At 36.2% G+C, this 21,119-nt stretch overlaps 1 protein-coding gene across 1 annotated transcript in view; it reads right to left on the bottom strand.

The window, feature by feature from the left end:
* The window catches only part of LARP4B (La ribonucleoprotein 4B), a 197,980-nt gene that overhangs the window by 161,964 nt on the left and 14,897 nt on the right, over nt 1-21,119 (bottom strand). The gene's annotated exons all lie outside the window — the stretch shown is intronic.

The following is a 21,119-nucleotide window of genomic DNA, read 5'->3' as shown; positions in this document are numbered from 1 at the left end:
CCATTAGCTATGGAATAGCTTTTATGCTAGCCTCTCTGTAGAATATTGTATCTTCATTCCTCATCTTGTCCAGTCTGACTTGACTCTTGAAAAGATACTGACTTTAGCTCTCTGGGAATGTGGCCAAAATGCTGATGAGAAAATAAAGGGTCCAGAATCCTCCAGACCTTTCAAAGTTCCCACTGCCCCAAATGTTCTCTTCTGGGCTTAGCTGAAACTCTCTCTTCTGGTTTGCCTCCCTCATTCTGACTCGCTCAGTGGTTTTATAAGGCCCAAGAAGACATGAACAAGTCTCGATCCAAAAAGACTTCTCTCACCCACAAAGGGATCCAGAGCTTGTTTGCATCGAGTTAGACTGAAATGTGTTCTCACCTGATAAATGTATCAGGACTAAGTGGAGGAGAAGTGTTTTGACCGCACCCTTACATGTACAGAGACAGAAAATGAGACATTAAATATGACTCTTTTTTAAGGTAGTTCTGGGGTAAAGGGGAACCACTTTCTTGTGTTCACCTTTTCATCCCATTTGATAAAACAGAAGTGGGATAATAAGCGTATTATCTGAGGCAACGCAAAGTCTATATTCACGTGTGTAGGTTGGATCATAGGCTCTGTCCCCTTTAAGATATGAATGGAAACTTTTGATGTTTCCAGTTCTTAAGAAAGGGACAGAGACAATTGGACTGTTATGAGGAAAGCTAATATGGAATATATCATTTTTTTTTAATTTAAAATTTCTCGGTATACAAAAGATAAAGTCCTGAAGCTTGCATGTGCAAACACACACACACAGAAAAGCAGAATCAGCCACTAGCCAAAAGAGCATAAAGATTCTCAGAAAGAGAACACAACAGGATCCACATCCTCAGAACCTGGAAGGGTGCCGGCATTAAAAAAAAACTGACCACAACATGTATCTGGAAAAACACCCCCTCTGGCTTCAGGCCTGGCTCTGCTCCGTATCACCTGCAAGACCGTAGCAAATTATTTCACCTCTCTTAGCTATAGTCTCCTTAACTATAGAATTAGGAGGTTGGGAAGGGATCTCTAATGTTCTTTCAAAATCTATGGGTTTGATCTTCCCATTCTCAAAATTACAAAGAGGTTTTTTTTTGTTTGTTTAAGAACAGTGGTATTTAAAGTGGACTTCATTTGGAAGAAGAAGCAGGAGATTTAGGAAAGATTCATAGCCCTGACTGCACTACCTTTTGAAAGTTATTGGTTCCATTAATCTTTCAAATTGACAACTTTTTGCTCACAGGAATAATTTCAGCAACTGGACAATAAAAAATTTTTATGAGTGACCATATGATAGGACATTATTTCCTTCTAATAGCCTACAAATAGTCTAGTACAATTCAATAATTATTTGTTAACTGTTACATGCAATCCACTATGTTCAATGTGGAGTAAATAGAAGTGTTCATTAGAAAGTAGTAAGAAAGTGCTATCACTGCCTTCTCTCCTCTGCAGGAGGTAGAGATGTCGGCACCATGTGTTAATTCTTTGCCCCGTACCCAGTCCGTAGGTGATTTTATGAAGTATATGATACCCTCTTACAATACCATCTGCCTCCACTTACTCTGAAACAAGGGACATCTCTTTTCTTTTCTATTCCTAATAGTTGGAACAGCCTTTCATTTCATGTTATGCCATTGAATACTGTCTCATCAACAAAGTTACGTAGACAATAAAAATATGACTAAAATATATGGTTGGTTCCAGATAGCTATGATAGCAAAGGCTTTTTCTTCTGGGTTAATCATAGGACCAGGTAAATTCCTGACTGAATTTACATGTATTAGTCATTCTAATTCAATTATCACAAATAGTTCTATACTGAAAAATATATATGAAGATATAGATGCTAACACAAAAAATGAATCCCATCCTCACTCCCAAAATAAACAAATCTCACTATTATCTGCCTTATACTATAAATAAATTGAAGACATTGAAAACGTGCCTTTGTTTTATGTCTATAATTTTAAAAAATGTACATTTCATAAGGGCCTATTATGTTCAAATCACTATATATATATATATATATATTTACTATTACATTAAATATCATGGAAGATAATATTACTCTTGAGCTTGTCAAATTAGTAATCAAAATTGTAATATTTTCCATGTCTGCCCATGTTTATTTTCAAGCAATTTTAGAACTTGAATTTAAGAATACTGGGCTTTTATGTTCTATATTAGACTCAGAAAAAGCATGATCCCTGGCTATTTTGACAGGGAAATAATGTCTTAAAATCCTTGTAAAGTGGAATTGACTCTGGTGATGTACTTTGAGCTTATGTTAACTCCAGGACTAATTCAGGTACCTAGTGTGAGACTTCAGATCCAATCTGGGAGTTTTTCCACCAAAACTCACCTGGCCTCTGAGATGGGAAATGATTTAAGGACTGGGATTCTCCACAAAAAGTTAAACTTAACTGTAGCCTAACATTTTACTTGGACATAGATGCCACATTTTTACTTTATTTCTTTTAAGAATTCATCATAGTTCAATGAAAATTCATTCATTCATCCACTCATGTATTTCACATTGCATGTCCATACTACAGAACAAATTAGACTATAGTGTTCAGTTTTAATGTCTAAGAGAAACTGATGCAGTTAGGACGGTACATCTGTGGATCAATGTATATTCATCAGAATAGTCATTGATAATTGCTCAGTCCACATATATATATGCATGCACATACATGTTTTAGACAATGTACATAACACACACACACACACACACACACACACACACACACACACACACACATATATATATACTGTAGACTTGAGGTAGCAGAATGGATAGAGGATTGGACTTGGAGTTAAGATCAAGTTTTAAGTTCAAATCCTGCCTCAGATATTAATATGATTCCAGGTAAGATATATCCTTCCTGAGTTTCAAGTTCCTCAACTGTAAAGTGAGGGAGGGGGTTTCAGTGGACTCTATGGTTCCTTCCTATTGTAAATGTATTGTATAAATTCTGCTATGTCTATAGTGGTCAAGACTAGCTTTAACAAATTCTTGAATTATGGCTCATCTTACTCTTCAATTTTCTTTTTTTAAAAATAGTATTTCATTTTTCCAAATACAAAGATAGTTTTCAGCATTTACCTTTGCAAACCTTTATGTTCCAAATTTTTCTCCCTATCTCCTCCCCTTTCCAACACAGCAAGCGATCTGATAGAGGTTAAACATGTACAGTTCTTCTAAACATATTTCCATATTCATCATGCTGCATAAGAAAAATCAGATCAAAAGGGGAAAAGACACAAGAAAGAAAGAAAAAAAAAAGCAAGCGAACAACAAAAAAAGGGTGAAAATATTACGTTTTGATCCATATAGTATCTTTAGTTTTCTCTCTGAATGTGGATGGCTCTCTCCATCACATGTCTATTGGAATTACCTTAAATCACCTCATTGTTGAAAAGTGCCACATTCATCAGAGTTGATCATCACATAATCTTTTTGCTATGTGCAATGATCTCTTGGTTCTGGTCACCACTTAGAAATCTTTCTGAAATCATCCTGCTGATCGTTTCTTTTAGAACAATAATATTGCACTACATTCATATATCACAATTTATTCAGCCATCGCCCAACTGATGGGCATCCACTCAGTTTCTAGTTTCTTGTCACTACAAAAAAGGGCTGCTACAAACATTTTTGCACATGTATTGTCCTTTAATCTTCAAAGCCAAATTTAGCTTTGTGATAGGCAGTGTGGTAAAATGAATAGAATATAAGATTTCGAATCAAGAAGAAAACAGTTCAAATTCTACTTCTGACATTTACTAGCTGTATGACTATGAGCAAGTCACCAGACTTCCCTCAGTTGCAAGCAACTCTTCAAAACTTATCTGCTAAAGTACAGAGAAGTAGAGGGAGTTCCCACACTGAAGAAATCACATATTCCCATTTTGATGATGTAATTATTTGTTTAAGAGGTCACACCTTTTTTTTTTTTTTCCGGAAAGGTAATTAGTAAATGAACATATTTAAAATTTCATAAGCATGTCTGAATTTCAAATGCCATTTCATACCAAGGACTCAGCAATTTTTGTGCTGGTATATATTTCATAATTTCTTTTTAAAAGTCTAAGATCTTTAAAAAGTAGGTACAAGGTTCAGGTAGAAGAAAATCTAGAGAATAATAAAAATGATTAAAGAAATCTTTTTTTTTTTTTTTTTTGCTAGGTGAAGACAGCATTTACCCTAGGGTGATGATACTTTCTCCCGATACAGGAAGAATGTTATGAGGGAAATAAGAATTATTTATTGTCCAAGTTTGCAGGGCATTTCACAAGGGGAAATGGAAACAAGGAAGAAGTAGCTGACAAAGCATGTGATAAAATACTGCTAGGGACCACCCAGCAGTCTCTATCTCTAATGATGTTCAAGAAGAGACTATACAAAATTATCTGCTCTCCAGTGGGATAGACATTCAGTTACTTAAAGCCAAGAGGCTAAATCAGATGGCATTTTTGTTTTATTTTATTGAATGACCACCATGTGCATCCACTTGCAGATGCCATGGGGCACAAAAGAAATGCCCATTATGGGTTATGAGAAGTCCCTTTCTGCTTTGAATCTGTGATTTTGTGCTTTAAATAGCACCTTGGTGGTGTTCAAATGATGTTAATTTTTATGTTAATAATACTTCAGACACAAAGCAGACTACCAATATTATCTCAAGTTACATGTACTTGTGTTCATCGTGGTGTAGAGATGATCCTGGATTCTCAAAGGCAGAACATAAACTCTGGGAAATTCTACCAGGATGTACAAGGCAATGATAGACTATATATTTGTTTTCTAAGGACCTACTCAGACAAATAGAGAAAGGCCTATCACTAAAGAATGAACTTCGGGGGATTTTCCCTATCAGCATTGTAAAATGAATTGGTAGATAGAATACCTATCAATATCTATTTGGAATAGTATTCTGGTTCCATGTAATGCTAAAGTTGAATGCTGAAATAATATCTATGAAAAGATTGTTGAAGTTCCAAAATTCCTACAGAATGAAAAGAGTGATTATTTACTGTTAAAAAATAATAATCTTATATTTCGATTTGCAAAATGTCCAAGTTCCTTTATTTCTTTTCCATGCCCCACCTTTCTTCTTTCATTCTTCATTGCGATCAAGCCCTTACTAAACTTCTAAAAATGTTGTGGTCTTGACATTTAATTATTACCAGAAAGAGTTCAGGGGTGTTGCCATTCCAATAGCCTCCAAGACAAAAGAAACTTGTTTTATTTTAAACAAAGTTCCTTTGCTTATTTATTAAGATTCTATTCCTACCAATATGTCATTTTGCCTTTAATACCTTTTATTTTGATTTCTATAAAAGGATCTTTTATTTATTTATTTATTGGAAAATACTATGCTTCGATCCACATTCAGTCCCCATTGCTTTGAATCACTATATTGTTGAAAAGAGCTTAGTCCATCATAGCTGATCATCACATTATCTTGTTGTCACTATATACAATGTTCTCTTGATTCTATTTATTTCACCAAGCACCAGTCCATGCAAGTACCAGCCTGTAAAAACAGGCTCCTCTAAAATCAGCTGGTTTGTCACTTCCCATAGAACAATGATATTCCATTACAATCATATACCATAACTCATTCAGTCATTCCCCAATTGATGGGAACTCAATTCCTAGTTCCTTGCCACTACCAGAAGGGCTGCTACAAACATTTTTTGCACATGTTTTAAAAAAAGAAAAATAAAACTTCAAGTTAGTGAAATGCATCATAGCAACACATATTTTGCTTATTTACTTGTCTACTTTGTTCCACCAAATTAAGAGAGAAATTTAGTCAATTTTTACTTTTATTATATAAGATCATATCTTGCATTCTCCAGTTTGATTTTTCTAGTCCTGAAAATTTTAACGTTATAGAATGTTAGAGCTAAAAAAGTTCTGAAAAATTATTTAGTATGGAAGGGCATCTTCCTCCTCTTCCTCCTCCTCCTCCTTTTCCTCCTCCTCCTCCTCCTTCTTCTTCTTCTTCTTCCAATTCTGAACCTTCTTTCTAGCTAACTCTTTAAGTTCAACAGCAATCTACTAAAATTTTAGTCTGGGCAAGCAAGTTTGTTGCTCAGATCCAAATCCAAGTCAGAAACCTGTAGAATTCAGACCATTAGAGCCAAGCACAAACTTTGCCTTGGAACAGATCATTCTGGAAGTTCTGAAAGCTTGGAGATTTCTAGCCTAAAATGGCCCTGAGATTTTGGAATAATACATTTAATATCTAAGAAAGTAGCAACAGGATCCTAAAGGACACAGATTCAGTCCAGATAGTTCCTCCAGAAGGGCATAGAGCCTCATCTTAACAATGTCCCAAGTCAGGAAGAAAGGTAGAAAAATGAAAAAAAAAAAAAAGTCCCATATAGAATACTATTATGGTGATATGGATGTTCTAAAAACAAACACACACACAAAAAAGATTCCAAAACATTTACAAGCAAGCCTTCAAAGTAGAATATAGCATGGACAGAAGTTCAACCAGAATTCCTGGAAGATAAGAAACAAAAGAGTTTTTTTTCCTTTTTTTTAAGAGTTAATTTTTTTTTTTTTTTTTTGGTAAATACAATGGAAACATTAAGGGGAAAAGATATGGAAAAGAAATGAGAGCAGTGAAAGAAAGAAACAGAAAAGTAAATAACAGATTGACACAAGAGGAACAAAACCTTATCTAAACAACAAACCATGAAAATTAACAGGGACCAACAAGAAGATAATGATCCTATGAGACAAAAAATATTAAACGTCAAAACACTGGGAAAATAGCATAAAATGAGTTATCTTGAACCAAAAACAATTGATTTGGAAAATAGATTTAGGATAGATAATTTATAATCATTGGATTATTTGAAAGCTATGACCTAAAAAAGAGAATTTAGATATCTTATTGCAAGAGATCATAGGAGAAAATTGACCATATCTCTTGGAACAAAAGGGCAATATGGAAATCAAAAGAATATTTGGATCATCTCCTGAAATAATTCTCTAAATAAAATCTCCAAGGAATATTATAACCAAAATCTGGAGTTTAAAAGTAAAAAACACATTAGAAATAGTAGAAAGAAATAATTCAAGTAGGAAAGAGCCAATTAGAATCTCATATGATTTAGTATCTACTAATAAAAAAAAAGGAATAGGCATCTTGGAATACAATCTTCCAGAAGGATATATATTCCAAAGGCTATAGGCATTTAACAAATAACCCAGAAAAACAATATAATATGTCAAAAGAAAAAAAATGGAATTTTAATGAATAAAGGACTTCTGATCATTCCTGATAAAAAGTCCAGAATTACATAGAAACTTTTAAATGCAAACACAGGAATTAAGAAAAGTATAAAATATCATAAGGGACTAAGTATAAATTATTTAAAGTCTAATATAGGAAGATAATACAAATATAATTTTAGAATTTTTTTTAATCTTCTGAGGTTGTAGAGGTAGTCTAATTAAACAAAGGGCCTGGGAATGGCTCTACTATGTTTTGATTATCTTAAAAGAAGAATGGAAAGAGAGGACAAGAGGAATATACTATGAAGGAAAAAGAGAAAGGAAGGAGAAAATTATCTTATACAAACTATTCCCACTCATATGAAAGTGTTCCAAATCACTATTGATCAGAGAAATGCAAATTAAGACAACTCTGAGATACCACTACATACCTGTCCGATTGGCTAAGATGACAGGAAAAAGTAATGCTGAATGTTGGAGGGGATGCAGGAAACTGGGACACTGATGCATTGTTGGTGGAATTGTGAACGAATCCAACTATTCTGGAGAGCAATCTGGAATTATGCTCAAAAAGTTATCAAACTGTGCATACCCTTTGATCCAGCAGTGTTTCTACTGGGCTTATACCCCAAAGAGATACTAAAGAAGGGAAAGGGACCTGTATGTGCCAAAAGTTTGTGGCAGCCCTGTTTGTAGTGGCCAGAAACTGGAAAATGAATGGATGCCCATCAATTGGAGAATGGTTGGGTAAATTGTGGTCTATGAATGTTATGGAACATGACATATTCATATTGTTGTTCTGTAAGAAATGACCAGCAGGATGAATACAGAGAGGCTTGGAGAGACTTACATGAACTGATGCTAAGTGAAATGAGCAGAACCAGGAGATCATTATATACCTCAACAACAATACTATATGAGGATGTATTCTGATGGAAGTGGATATCTTTGATAAAGAGAAGATCTAACTCAGTTCCAATTGATCAATGATGGACAGAATCAGCTACACCCATAGAAGGAACACTGGGAAATGAATGTAAACTGTTTGCATTTTTGTTTTTCTTCCCGGGTTATTTATACCTTCTGAATCCAATTCTTTCTGTGCAACAAGAGAACTGTTCGGTTCTGCACACATATATTGTATCTAGGATATACTATAACATATTTAACATGTATAAGACTGCTTGCCATCTAGGAGAGAGGGTGGAGGGAGAGAAGGGAAAAATCGGAACAGAAGTGAATGCAAGGGATAATATTGTAAAAAATTCCCCAGGCATATGTACTGTCAATAAAAAATTATAATTATTTTTTAAAAATAAAGTAATGCCCATTATTTGTAAGACTTTGCATATAAGTTGCCCTAATACAGAATTTGTTGCAATTGATAAGCTTTAGCATGTGCTCTGTGTATATATGTATTTATCAACATAAATCATTTGTTCTGTTTCTTTTATTGTGGTACATATATTTTATTTTTTGAGGTCCCTAATGAATAAATTGTACTGCTCTCCCCAAAGGTTATTGATAGTTTTCACTGAAATAAAAATAAAATGGTTCTACATCAGCATGACACATTAATAAAAGATACATGGAATCCATGAGTGAAGAAAAGAAACATAAATCATCAGAAAGCACAAAAAAAGGCCCAAGAGTTTTCAGCCATATCCTAAAGCAGCATTTTCCAAACTATTTTGGCTAGAGAACACTTTTAAGCCTGAAATATATTGGCAGAGCTCATAAAAACTGTTCTGGAGACTTTCATAAGAGTTTGGACTATCCCCAGGGATAAAAGGTTGGCTGGTCAGGGGAATTTGAGAGCAAAATAAAAGGAACCTACATTGATACAGAGAAACTGCTACACATAATAAGTATTTTTGGTACCTACGTAGCTTCATGTTTAATATATTACAGAAGCAATATATCTTTTTTTCTTTTTAACAAAACCATTATTCACATTATGTGGAGCACTAGGCTTCCCTAGATGCCAAAGAGGATATGACATTTCCTCCATGAGGTCCTTTCCAGATCATCTCTCCAGTTTTGTGTATATTCTCCCATTCTCAGAAATTATTTTGTATTTATTTTTCAAAAACTTATTTATTGCTTCTAGTAAAATTTTACCTCCTTCAAATTAGGAGCTGTTTTGTTTTTGTCTATGTATTTGGAAGACAAAGTACATTAAAGGTGCTTTATTAATATGAATTGAAGTGGGAAAAATACTTGTAAATAGTAATTAAAATTGTTGATTTCAACTGAACCTGTTTATAATCCTATACTAAATATCCTACAGGAAATGTCTGTACTGAAAAGCAGTTTGCCAGAATAGATGGAGAGCTTGAATGTGAACAGAGGAAGTTTTTCAGTGCCTTTAGGGTGTTTAATCCTCCCATTGGAGGATTGAGAATGGGAGGGGAACCAATCAAAATTAGAAAGGATGAGTGAGTGATTATTGTATAGAAGCAGTCCTAGGCAACTTCATTAAAGACTTAAGTAGCACATGCTATAGTAGAAAGAATGAAGGGCTTGGAGTCAAGAGATACCTGGTTTTGAATCTTACCTTTGACACATACTAGCTATGTAACTTTGATCTTAATGTTTCAAATCTTAGTTTCTTTATCTGTAAAATGGCAAAATTTTGCTTGTAGAATTTTTCTTACATAGTTGTCATGAAGATCAAATGAAATGATATAAGCAAAGCACTTTTTCATACCCTAAATGCTATATAAACATCAGGTATTAGTGTTATACATGATAAATTCACTGGAACCTGTCTATAATTTATTCAATTCAAGTCAAAAAGCATTTATTAAGTGACTAAGATTTTAAGAAAATGAAACTATTCATATCCTTGAAGAGATTATCTTCTCTTAGAGGGAAATAGCAAGTACATAGCTAAGTTAATTGTAATTTATAATAATAATTACAAATACAAATAAATACAAAATAAATTGTGGACAACAAAAGCACCTGAGAGAATTATGAACAGCTTAATTTATTTTTAAAATTTTAATTTATTAATTTTAATTATTTTAGAGTAGGGTTAAGTAGACAGAAAGGTCCCCCACCATCTAAAGGGATTTAGTAAAGTCCAAAGAATTTTCTTGCTGTAATCCATGACCTAGAACTCCAAGTTCTGGGTTTATACATGCTGGGGTAAGTCTTCAGAGGGTGCTTCCTAAATCATATTCCTGACTTTTTAGCAAAATGCCTGTGAAGAGTTTTCAATGGAAAATCCAGAATATTGCATAGATAATGTCTATGTCTCTACAGATCTGATTTAAAAGGTCCCATCTTCTATACAGGTACTCATGGTAACAATGCACATCAGAAACTTCATTTTACCTTTATTTTACATTTTAAATGCAAAACAATACAAAGTATTTTCAGTGTCCATAATAATCAGGAAAACACCTTCCCTCTATTGAGCCATAATTTCCATCCCAAGAGAACTTACATGTTTCTCCCATCTATCCTGAGGACTTGATTTTCAAGAAGGAAAAGGTTGCTACATATCTTGGAGAATCCCACCTTTCCCTATCCCACCCAAGAAAGTATACATGCACCCAGTTTTATAAAGGTACTCTGAGGATTTGCACTCCTCTCAGAAAAGAAACAGACTTGGATATACTAGAGGAGGCAAACCCTCACATGTTAGTACTTTCCTTTCAGGAACATATATAGTTTTCTAGTAATAGAGACTACTTTACTCTAAAGTCTTGAACTTGAAGGTCAAGTCCCAAATCAAAACAAAACAACAAAGATTTCAGATACCCAGAAATCCAGAGCCAGACTTGTAATGGGCTGAGGCTTGAGTTGATGCACTAAGGCCCCAAGCACATGAGGCTAAATAGTAATTGGACCATACTCTATTAATATATATATATACTTGGAGAAAGAATGGTCCCCACTCACTCTTTGTGCAAGTCCTGATGTGTTGTATAGGAAATGATGATTTTGGTGGGTGGAAGCAAGGGAGGGGAAAGGGAAGCAGAAGGAGGGACTGCTGGCTGGCGTCTTGTCACGGCTGCTCACATTGCTATTGCGACCGCCCTTCACCTCCGATCCCTCTCTGTTAGCTGGCTTCCTGTCGCAGCTGCCCATATTGCTATCACAATCCTTCTTGCCCATATTGCTATTGCAATCCTTATTCATCTCTTCACTTCAATAAAGATTGAAGATTTTTCCCTTAACCTGAGTTCCTGACTCCGGCTGATTTTAAATACGTGGTCATTACACTTGGCGCCCAAGCGTGGGAACCAAGGACCCTACTTTCACTGAAGAAGTCTCCAGTGACCAGGAACTTAGGTGAGTATAAGACAAACAGGGAACTTATTTTCTTAAAGACTAAAGTAGTAACCTTTTTTGGCTGAAATGGGACAAATCCTAGCTAAAGATTCTCCATCCCCCAACCCAACCCCTCCACCCCCAGCTCCACCCAGGAGTGGTGCTATAGAAAGCCTGCTTAAGCTGATAGAAGATCAAGGGCTACTTGTAACTTGGGAACAGGCAGCTAGACTTCTGGGTACATTAAAACGCACCTCCCCTTGGTTCTTAGAGGAAGAGCAAATCTCTCTAGATAACTGGGCATTGGTTGGTCAACAGCTCTCCGCATATTACAATGAAAACGGTCCTCATTCAGTTTCCATCGAGGCATTCTATTTATACAATATGATACAGTTGGCCTTAAGATACCATATAAGTTCTAGGAGAAAAGGAAAAAATTCTAGGAATAGCCAAATGGGGAAGCCTGAGATAAAGGAGGAAGACAAAGAACAGATTAATGACCATATCCCCACAGGGCAGGGAGACTTAAGTGAGGCTCAAGGGTGGGGTGAATCTGAGGCAGCTTCAGCCCCACCTAAGGAGCAGATAATTGACTCTCCTCCATCAACTCCACCCTCCGGGATGGAAGGAGGAGGGGTAGTGGGGGGGGGGGAGGGAAGTGACAGCACTTCCCCCCCAGCATCCAGCAGCTCCCCTGCAGCATCCAGCTGCTCCTATGAGTAGATTGCAAAAGGGACTAATTAAGGCCAAAGCGGAAGGGAGAAATGTATCAGAATTTCAACACCACATTTTCCCTGTAATTCAACAGTTTAATTCTTCAGGTCAAGAAAGTAGAAAATACGCTCCTTTTGATATAGATATCCTCAAAGACCCGAAAAAAGCTTGCACTCTTTATGGGGCTACATCAGGTTATGTTAAAATGTTATTACAGAATTTGGCTTTTGAAATCTTGACCCCTAATAACTGGAAATCTATAGCAAGAATATGCCTAGAACCTGGACAGAACTACTTGTGGCTTTCTGAATATAGTGAGCTCTGTAGGATATAAGCCCAACAAAATAGTCAAAGTGGAGTTCATACTGCAATCACCTGTGACCTACTAACAGGTGTAGGTTCTTATGCAGACGTCACAGTACAGATTAATTATTCTATAGCAGCATATGAGCAAATTGCTGCTAATGCTATCAAAGCGTGGGCTTCTCTCCACAATAAAAACGACAAGGGTGAGGCCTTCACAAAAATAACACAAGGGCCAAATGAACCCTTTGCTGACTTTGTGGGATGCTTGCAGACAGCTGTCACAAGAACTAATGGGGAAAATGCAGTAACAGACATTTTGATAAGGCAACTTGCTAAGGAAAATGCTAATGAGGTTTGTAGAAGAATTATACTAGGACTGCACAAGGATGTTCCTTTAGAGGAGCTCATGCCTTTTATAGCCAGGCTATGATGCAGACTTCCCAAAATCCAAATATGGGAAGAAGTCCCTCCTGGCAAGGGACTTCCAGAGAGACTCGTCGATTCTTTCAGTGTGGAAAAGTAGGGCATCTGAAAGCTCAGTGTTGGTATAGAGACAGAATGAGAAGACAGAATGAGAGAATAAAACCCTGTGTCCAAAATGTAATCAAGGCTTTCACTGGGCCTCTGAATGTAGATTGACCCAGAGAAATGAGAGGCAGGGCCCAACTTCAAGGTATCAATCAAAAGATAGGTGGGGCATGATAGCAACTGAGCTTACACCCAGAGAGTCTTTAGAAATTCATCTGATGTCATCAACCAACAGAAAAGCAATCAGGATTACAGTTGGGGAGATTACAGGGCTTTTAACACAACAGGGCAGTGTCCAGTGCAAACAGCTTCACTATCCTTAGATAATTACCAGGTGATGTGGAAAGATCCAGAAAGTGGTGAATAGAAGAGAATTAGATAGATTAACTACTTGGGGAAGAGGGTTTGCTTGTATTTTTACAGAAGGAGAAGGAATCAGATGGGTGCCAATGAGCCATATTTGTCTTGTCCATCGCAGAGAGATGGAGCAGACCCTTGAAATGAAGAAGACCCAAGAAATATTGGGTGGTTCTGTTGCTGATTGTGCTCACCACTGAAAGAGTGTGGCAGTTATGGCATTTGGCTCATAGACAAAGAAAATTGTTGGACTTCAAAACCCTCAGGAATCATTAGATTCTCTGAGACATGCTAAGATTGTTGTGGGACTTGAAAACTCTCAAGAATCATTGGATTCTCTGAGACATGATAAGATTGTTGTAGGACTTGAAAACCTTCAGGAATCATTGGATTCTCTGAGACATAAGATTGTTGTAGCACTTGAAAACCCTCAGGAATCATTGGATTCTTTGAGACATAAGACTTGAAAGCCCTCAGGAATCATTGGATTTTCTGAGAAATGATAAGACTGTTGCAGGACTTTAAAATTTGCTGGAATCATTGGATTCCCTAATACATAAAAAACTGTTGCAGGACTTCAAAAACTTGGGGGGAATCATTGGATTCCCTGACATGTGAAGCAATGGACAATAGATTGGTTTTGGACTATCTCTTGGCTGCTGAAGAAGGTGTATGTGTGACTGCTGTTTACATACCTCCTTCTAGGACTTCTGGAAATCTTTTACAACACAATGTTGATTTATATTGTTTGTTATACTGTTACTTGCGTGTACAATTCATGTTTGTTACACCATATCAAACCTGCACTGACTGTAGGGAGGGTCATCACTAATAGCCTCTGCATTATTGCTGTGTGCTTGTGCAATACCTCCCATGCTGATGGGTTTGTGCATAATAAGACCCTTCAGCCCAGAAACCCACTAGCAACCCCCACTTCCTTTTGGAAAGTCTCCCTTCCTGATGCCTTTTATAGCCTTTTCATCTCCCTTCCTGAGAAGTCAGGGGGGTTGTGATCACCTCCCCTTGGGGGCTCTGACCTCCTTGAGGAGTCAGGGATGGCATGACCACTGTATTCTAAAATAAAAGAAAGTGGAAGATGTAATGGGCTGAGGCTTGAGTTGATGCACTGAGCTCCCAAGCACATGAGGCTAAATAGTAATTGGACCATACTCTATTAATATATATGCTTGGAGAAAGAATGGCCCCCACCCACTCTTTGTGCAAGTCCTGATGTGTTGTATAGGAAATGACGATTTTGGTGGGTGGAGGCAAGGGAGGGGAAAGGGAAACGAAAAGAGAGGCTGGTGGCTGGCGTCTTGTCACAGCTGCTCACATTGCTATCGTGACCGCCCTTCACCTCCAATCTCCTTTTCACCTCCGATCCCCTTTTCACCTCTGCTAGCTGGCTTCCTGTCGCAGCTGCCCATATTGCTATCGCAATCCTTCTTCACCTCTACTGAGAAGAAAGATTGAAGATTTTTCCCTTAACCTGAATTCCTGACTCCGGCTGATTTTAAATACATGGTCATCACACAGACTGAACAGTAGCAACATCAGTAAGTTTAGTCATTTCTCAGGGAGGTCCAATCACTATGGAAGAAACAAAGACTAAGGACAGAGAACTGGGGTTAAGCAACTCATACAAGAGATGAATACTAGAATACATACATGGCTGAATTCATCTACTCATATAACTGTCCATGACTGATATTATTTATGGGTCAATTAGCCTTTTGAAGAAGTGTACGCATTAATACCAGGTTCTCTTGGTGCTGTTTGACCTCTATTTAAGGGAAAATTGTTAAAAGAACACCTTGAGAAACTTTAGTGCATGGAAGTTGCCAGCCAGTTTCCAGAACCTTTTTTTTTAGCCCATAACTCTCCTATCCTTTAGATACTGGAAATGTCCCTGAGGTAGGTGAGAATCCCAGATGGATTAATTTTGGATCCTTTTTATTCTTCCACAAGCACTAAGAAGAAATGGCATCTGGACACAAGGAATAAAGTTTGACTATGATATGGATCTTGGGCAGCAATGCTCCAAGAAAGGGTGAATATTTAAGGAGATATCCTAGAAGGAATTGGAATGGGAAGAGTACTGATTGATTATATAAGTGAGAGGAAAAGATTCAATGGCTTATTCTCATATCTTCTTAAAAGACAAGGTAGAACAAAGGTATCTTAGTCAAATTTACCACCCTATTTCCTATCAGCAATGGCCTCCACAGTGTTTAGGGATGACAGTAGTATTTAGTCTTAGAATGGCCTTTAGCTCTACTTTGGTAGTTATTTCCAACAAAAAATTATACTCTACTGGGATTGTGGTCTCAGAGGTGTGGGGTGAGATTCAGGAAGAATTGTCAATAGAACCAATAGTTGACAAAAGATATATTGGAATAAAAGTGAATAGAGCTTTTATAACAATATTCCATGTCAGGCGATATAGAGTGTAAGGTCCTCGAGGGCAGGGGCTATTTTTTGCCTCTTTTTGTATACCCAGTGCTAAGTACAGTACTGAGACATAAGTGCTTAGAAAATGTTGATTGATTAGTTTTATCCAATCCTGATAATTTGAGAGCTAGCAACGTAGGTATTGTATGGAATTAGCATTCTGTATCTGTTCATTGCATTGCAGGTGGTAAACCATGAACATAGGAATTATGGAGGAATGTCTACATACAAAATTTTATTAAGGCCCAACTTTATGAAAAGTTCTGATCTGGGAATAAAAAGATGAAAACAATAGTCTCCACTTTCTCACATTTTACTGTGACACTATAACAAGCACACAGACAACTAAAATATAAAACAGGGAGGGAAGGTGATAAGGAAAAGATCAGATAAAATATTTTAGTGAGCTCTGAGAAAAAAAGTGACAACTTAAAACAGCTGGGAATATTGAAAGCTTCATGAAAAAGCTGGCACCTGAGCTGAATCTCAAAGAAAGATAAGGCTTCTTAAATATCAAGAAGTTTAGATGAAGGGAAGGTCTTATGTGAATGCATGCATGAGCTGGGAGATGGAAAGTTGCTAATCTGGAATATGGCAAATTTAATGGGGGGTCTTATTAAAAAAAAAAAAAGGCTGGAAAGTTAGGCTGAAGATAGGTCATAAAGGGCCTTAAGTGCTAAGCTAACAAGACTGTATTTTATCCCAGATTTTATCCCAGTTTTTATAGAGAATAAGTGAAAGTTTCTGAGTGACCTGGTCAGCTCATGGATCATATCTGGAAAACTATTTCAGCAGTTGTGTGAAGGATGGAATGGAGAGGAGAGATACAGGGGGCAGAAATATCAACTAAGAAAAAAGGTCAGGCAAGAGAAAATAAGGCTTTTCTTAGGCAGGAGTGTGAGGGATTGAGAAATGATACTGCATTGAGCACTCACTGATCAGTGAGCACTCACTCCCAGCTTTCATGCTATGATCCTTCTCTCCTTTAAGATCTTATCACTTAACCTTCCCCTCCCCAAGCCTTAGACTTTTCTTCTGTGGAATGGAAGTAAAAATACTTGGCAAAGAGGATAATGTCCTAAGTCAGAAATCAGGAAGACTCATCTTTGTAGTTAAAATCTGGCCTCAGACACTTACTAGCTATGTGACCCTAGTCAAGTCACTTCACCCTTATTGCCTTAATTTCCTCAACTGTAAAATGAGGTAGAGAAGGAAATGGCAAATCTCTCCAGCATCTTTGCCAAGAAAATCCCAAATGGGGTCATGAAGAGTCAAGACACAATTAAAAACATCTGATTTTTGTGATTTGTTCTTCCTTCTCAAAGAGATTTAATGACATCATGAAGGTGATATCCTGACTTGGTGAATGAATCAGAATTTTTTCTATTTTTTTTCTCTTTTTATTTATTTCATTCTGATCATAACTAATATTTCCATAACATAGTAGGATGGGATGTAGGAAGGTGATTGCACATGAAAGTGGAAATATATACAACTTGTTATTTATTCCTTTTAAGTGTATATATATTAAAATTATCATGTAACTTTTCCCTCCTCTCTTCTTCCCCCCTCCCCTGATGGCTACTATTGGGCACAAATATGTATAAATATATGTAAAATCATTCTATATGTGTTTCTTTTTATCACTTCTTTTGCTGGATACAGATAGTATCTTCCTTCATAGGCTCTTTATAGTTAATTTGGGTATTTGTAATAGTCAAAATAAATTAGTTGCTCAAAGCTATTCTTAAAACAATATTGCTTTTACTACATACAATATTCTTTTGATTTTGCTCATTTTTTTCTTTATTATTTCATTCAAGTCTTTCCATGTTTTTCTAAGATCATCTTTTCTTATAACACAGTAGTATATACTGTGTATAACAGGAGATTTCCTCCTCATCATATATCACAATTTGTTCAACTACTCCCCAGTTGATAGGCATCCCCTCAATTTCCAGTTCTTTGCCACCACAAATAGAGCTACTATCAATGTGGAAAACAGACTTAGTGGTGGTATTGCTGGTTCAAAGAGAATATGTAGTTTAATAATTCTTTGAGCATAATTCCTGATTATTTTCCAAAATTGTTGGATCCCTTCACAGTTCTACCAGTGAATTAGTGTCCTAATTAGTGTTTCCAATTTTTTTCACTTTCTCCTTCAATCACTTTAGTCACTCTGATAGGTATACAGTGATATCTCAAAGTTGTTTTGATTTGTGTTTCTCTAAACCAAAATTGTGTTCTAAATGGAACATTTTTTCATATGACTATAAATTGTTTTGATTTTTCCTATTCATATTTGACCATTTATCAATGACTTTTAAATTTCTTTTAAATTTGACAAAGTTCTTTATAAATTTGAGATATGAAACCTTTATCTGAGAAATTCTGCTTTCCTTCTTCTGATCTTGGTTATATTTGTTTTATTTGTACAAAATGTTTTAAATTTAATATAATCAAAATTATACCTCATACTACTCCCTGTGCCCTTTTTATTCATAAATTGTTCACCTATCCATAAATATAATAGGCAATATTTTCATTTTTTTTGGTAATATCTTCATATTCAGGTCATATATCCATTTTGACCTCATCTAAGTAAATCATACAAGATATTGACCTATGCCCAATTTTTGCCACACTGCTTTCCAGCAATTTTTACCAAATAATGAATTCTTAGCTCTAAAACTTAAGTCCTTCACTTGTTAAACATAAGATGACTATAGCATTGCATTTGCACATTGCATGTCTGAGTGAATTAGATTTAAGTGAAGCAAAGCTGCACAAAGTAGTCAGACTTATTCTCTCATCCAATGTCACTGAAGTCCAGTGGCAAAGCAAAAATCAAGATGACTGGTGATAGCTCTGGATGCTGTGAGTGAATCTGAGCTTTCTAAATTAAAGGTTTCAGTTTGTCTCTCAGGCAACACCCATTCAATGGCTAAAAGCTAGGTACGAATTGAGACAAAATTTGCTACCAAAAAAATATCAGTCTGGAAGGGGAGACCCTCAAAGTTTTTGGCCAAAATAGGGAACAATTGTCATTTATTCTTATTTTAAGCCAACAAACCTAAAGAATGAGGAACAGAATAACAACAACCAACCATCTCACTTGTTGAACTGTTGTACAGAGAGCACCTAAGTATTAAAACACCATGTGAATGGGAGTTACCGTTGTCATCTTTGTAGAATTAACAAGATTTGAATTGTAACTGAGTAGTTAAGTTTTGTCAAGTTATCAACAATAATACCCAGGTATTATGGTCTCCCCAAGTGGGGCAGGTCTATAATAAATAACATCTATTGACACAAAGGACTAAAGTAGCACTGTAGCTGAAAGGAATAAGAGATCTTTTCTCACCTGGATCTTTGTTCTGGGCACATATTTGTGTACACATATTACACAGGTCATGATAGACTTACTGCCTTCTAAGGTCCCGGGTAAATAAGGACAAGATCTTTAAAACTCTAATCCACCTTCTGATCATGGCGACGTTTTATTTGTATAAAAAGTTTTAAATTTAATATAATCAAAATTATACCTCACACTATTCCCTATCCTCTTTTTGTTCATAAATTGTTCACCTATCCATAAGTATGACAGACAATATCTTCAATTTTTTGGTAATATCGCTTTTTTTTTTTTCAGGACACAGAGGTCAGTCAAAGCCTAGCCATTCACTTGCAGGAGGTCATTTGAGAAAAATCATACAAGGAACATGAGAGGAGTGGGCATGGAATCAATGTATAAGCTAGGACAGGTAAATGATCCTAATGTCTTTAGAAGAGGATCTCAATGAGATCAAGGTTAAGGTGAATGATTGCAAAATTCTAGGCCCATGAGAGGGCTTACTAAGACTGATCTTCATCCAGTATCCCCAAATTCACCCTTTTCTGTTCACTTTTTCTCACTATTTCATTTCATCAATAATTTATCCAGGTGTTTTTCCATAATAGATGACACAGATGTAGAAAAGACTCATTCAGGATATTGTCCATTACTACACTGAAACCAAGTTTCCAGAAAAGAGCAATGAGTTTATTTGGCAGTATGTATGACAGGGGATGGACTCCATTGTTCACCCTCTTCTCAACTATTTCTGTTTGGATAACTTTCAATGAAATATCCAGAACTGCCAAAGCACAAGTAGAGATCCTCAGGCAAATGGCAGAAGTTCTTCAGAAGGATCAGAGATCCCAGGTATAGTGAGATGTCTTCTTCTATTTACTTGGGTCCCTCAGCAGTAGGACTCTGTTCTGATGGTACTAAATTAAGTAGGCAAGTAGCTTTCCTCTGTAGATCTGTAGCTTGAATGACCGATACTTCTTTACAGAGACACATTTGGAACATGACTCATTTGTAAGTTGGTATATCAAGAAATATTACCTATAGGCAGAAATTAAATTATAAAGACATGAGGTGACATAAGTAAGTATCTATTGGGGCCATCTGTCTAATAAATGACATAGAACAATATATGAAAGAGACAGAGGGCAATGGCAGTTTATATCTGGTTTAGTCAGTCTATAACTAGATCAGATAACCCCTCCACAAATTAATAATAGCAGTAGCTAGCATTTGTATAGTGCTTTAAGATTTGCCAATTATCCTAATTATATCTCAATGAAACCTCATAACAACCTTGGGAAGTAGGTACTTTTAACATTCCCATTTTACAGATGAGGAAATTAAGGTACAGAGATGTTAAATGACAACTAGGGTTACAGTTATTAAGTGACCGAGCTTGGATTTGAATTCAGATCTTACCTGACTCCATGTCTAGATTTTATTCACATGTCTGTTGGGCTCCATGGAAACTGCTTTATTCAGAAGATCTTGGTTGAAGGTACAGAAGATATTAGTATGGTTGATAATAAATCTCTAGCTCTAGTAGAATTCTCTGATCTCCCAGTTGGCCTAGTAGTTATGTAGTTGTTAATGTCTATCTGGACTTCTTTAAAGTCACCAATCAAGGATTGTTTTTGTTTCAATATGGAAATAGATCAAAGATAAATGCATATGACAGAAGGCAGATCTAGTATTGGAAAAACCAAAGTTCAAGTCCCAATTCTTGTATAAAAGTTGAGAGGCAATGGGGAGTATAATGTCCGGGTTAGCTTTCTGGAAGTCCTTCGGACAGGCCTTGATCTCAACAGAATAGACACCACAAGAATGAACAGGAATAGAGTC

The sequence above is a fragment of the Antechinus flavipes genome, chromosome 5 (genome assembly GCF_016432865.1).
Source record: "Antechinus flavipes isolate AdamAnt ecotype Samford, QLD, Australia chromosome 5, AdamAnt_v2, whole genome shotgun sequence".
Lineage (NCBI taxonomy): Eukaryota > Metazoa > Chordata > Mammalia > Dasyuromorphia > Dasyuridae > Antechinus > Antechinus flavipes.
Note: the sequence above shows the minus strand (reverse complement) of the source record. Positions and strands in the feature narration are given on the sequence as shown.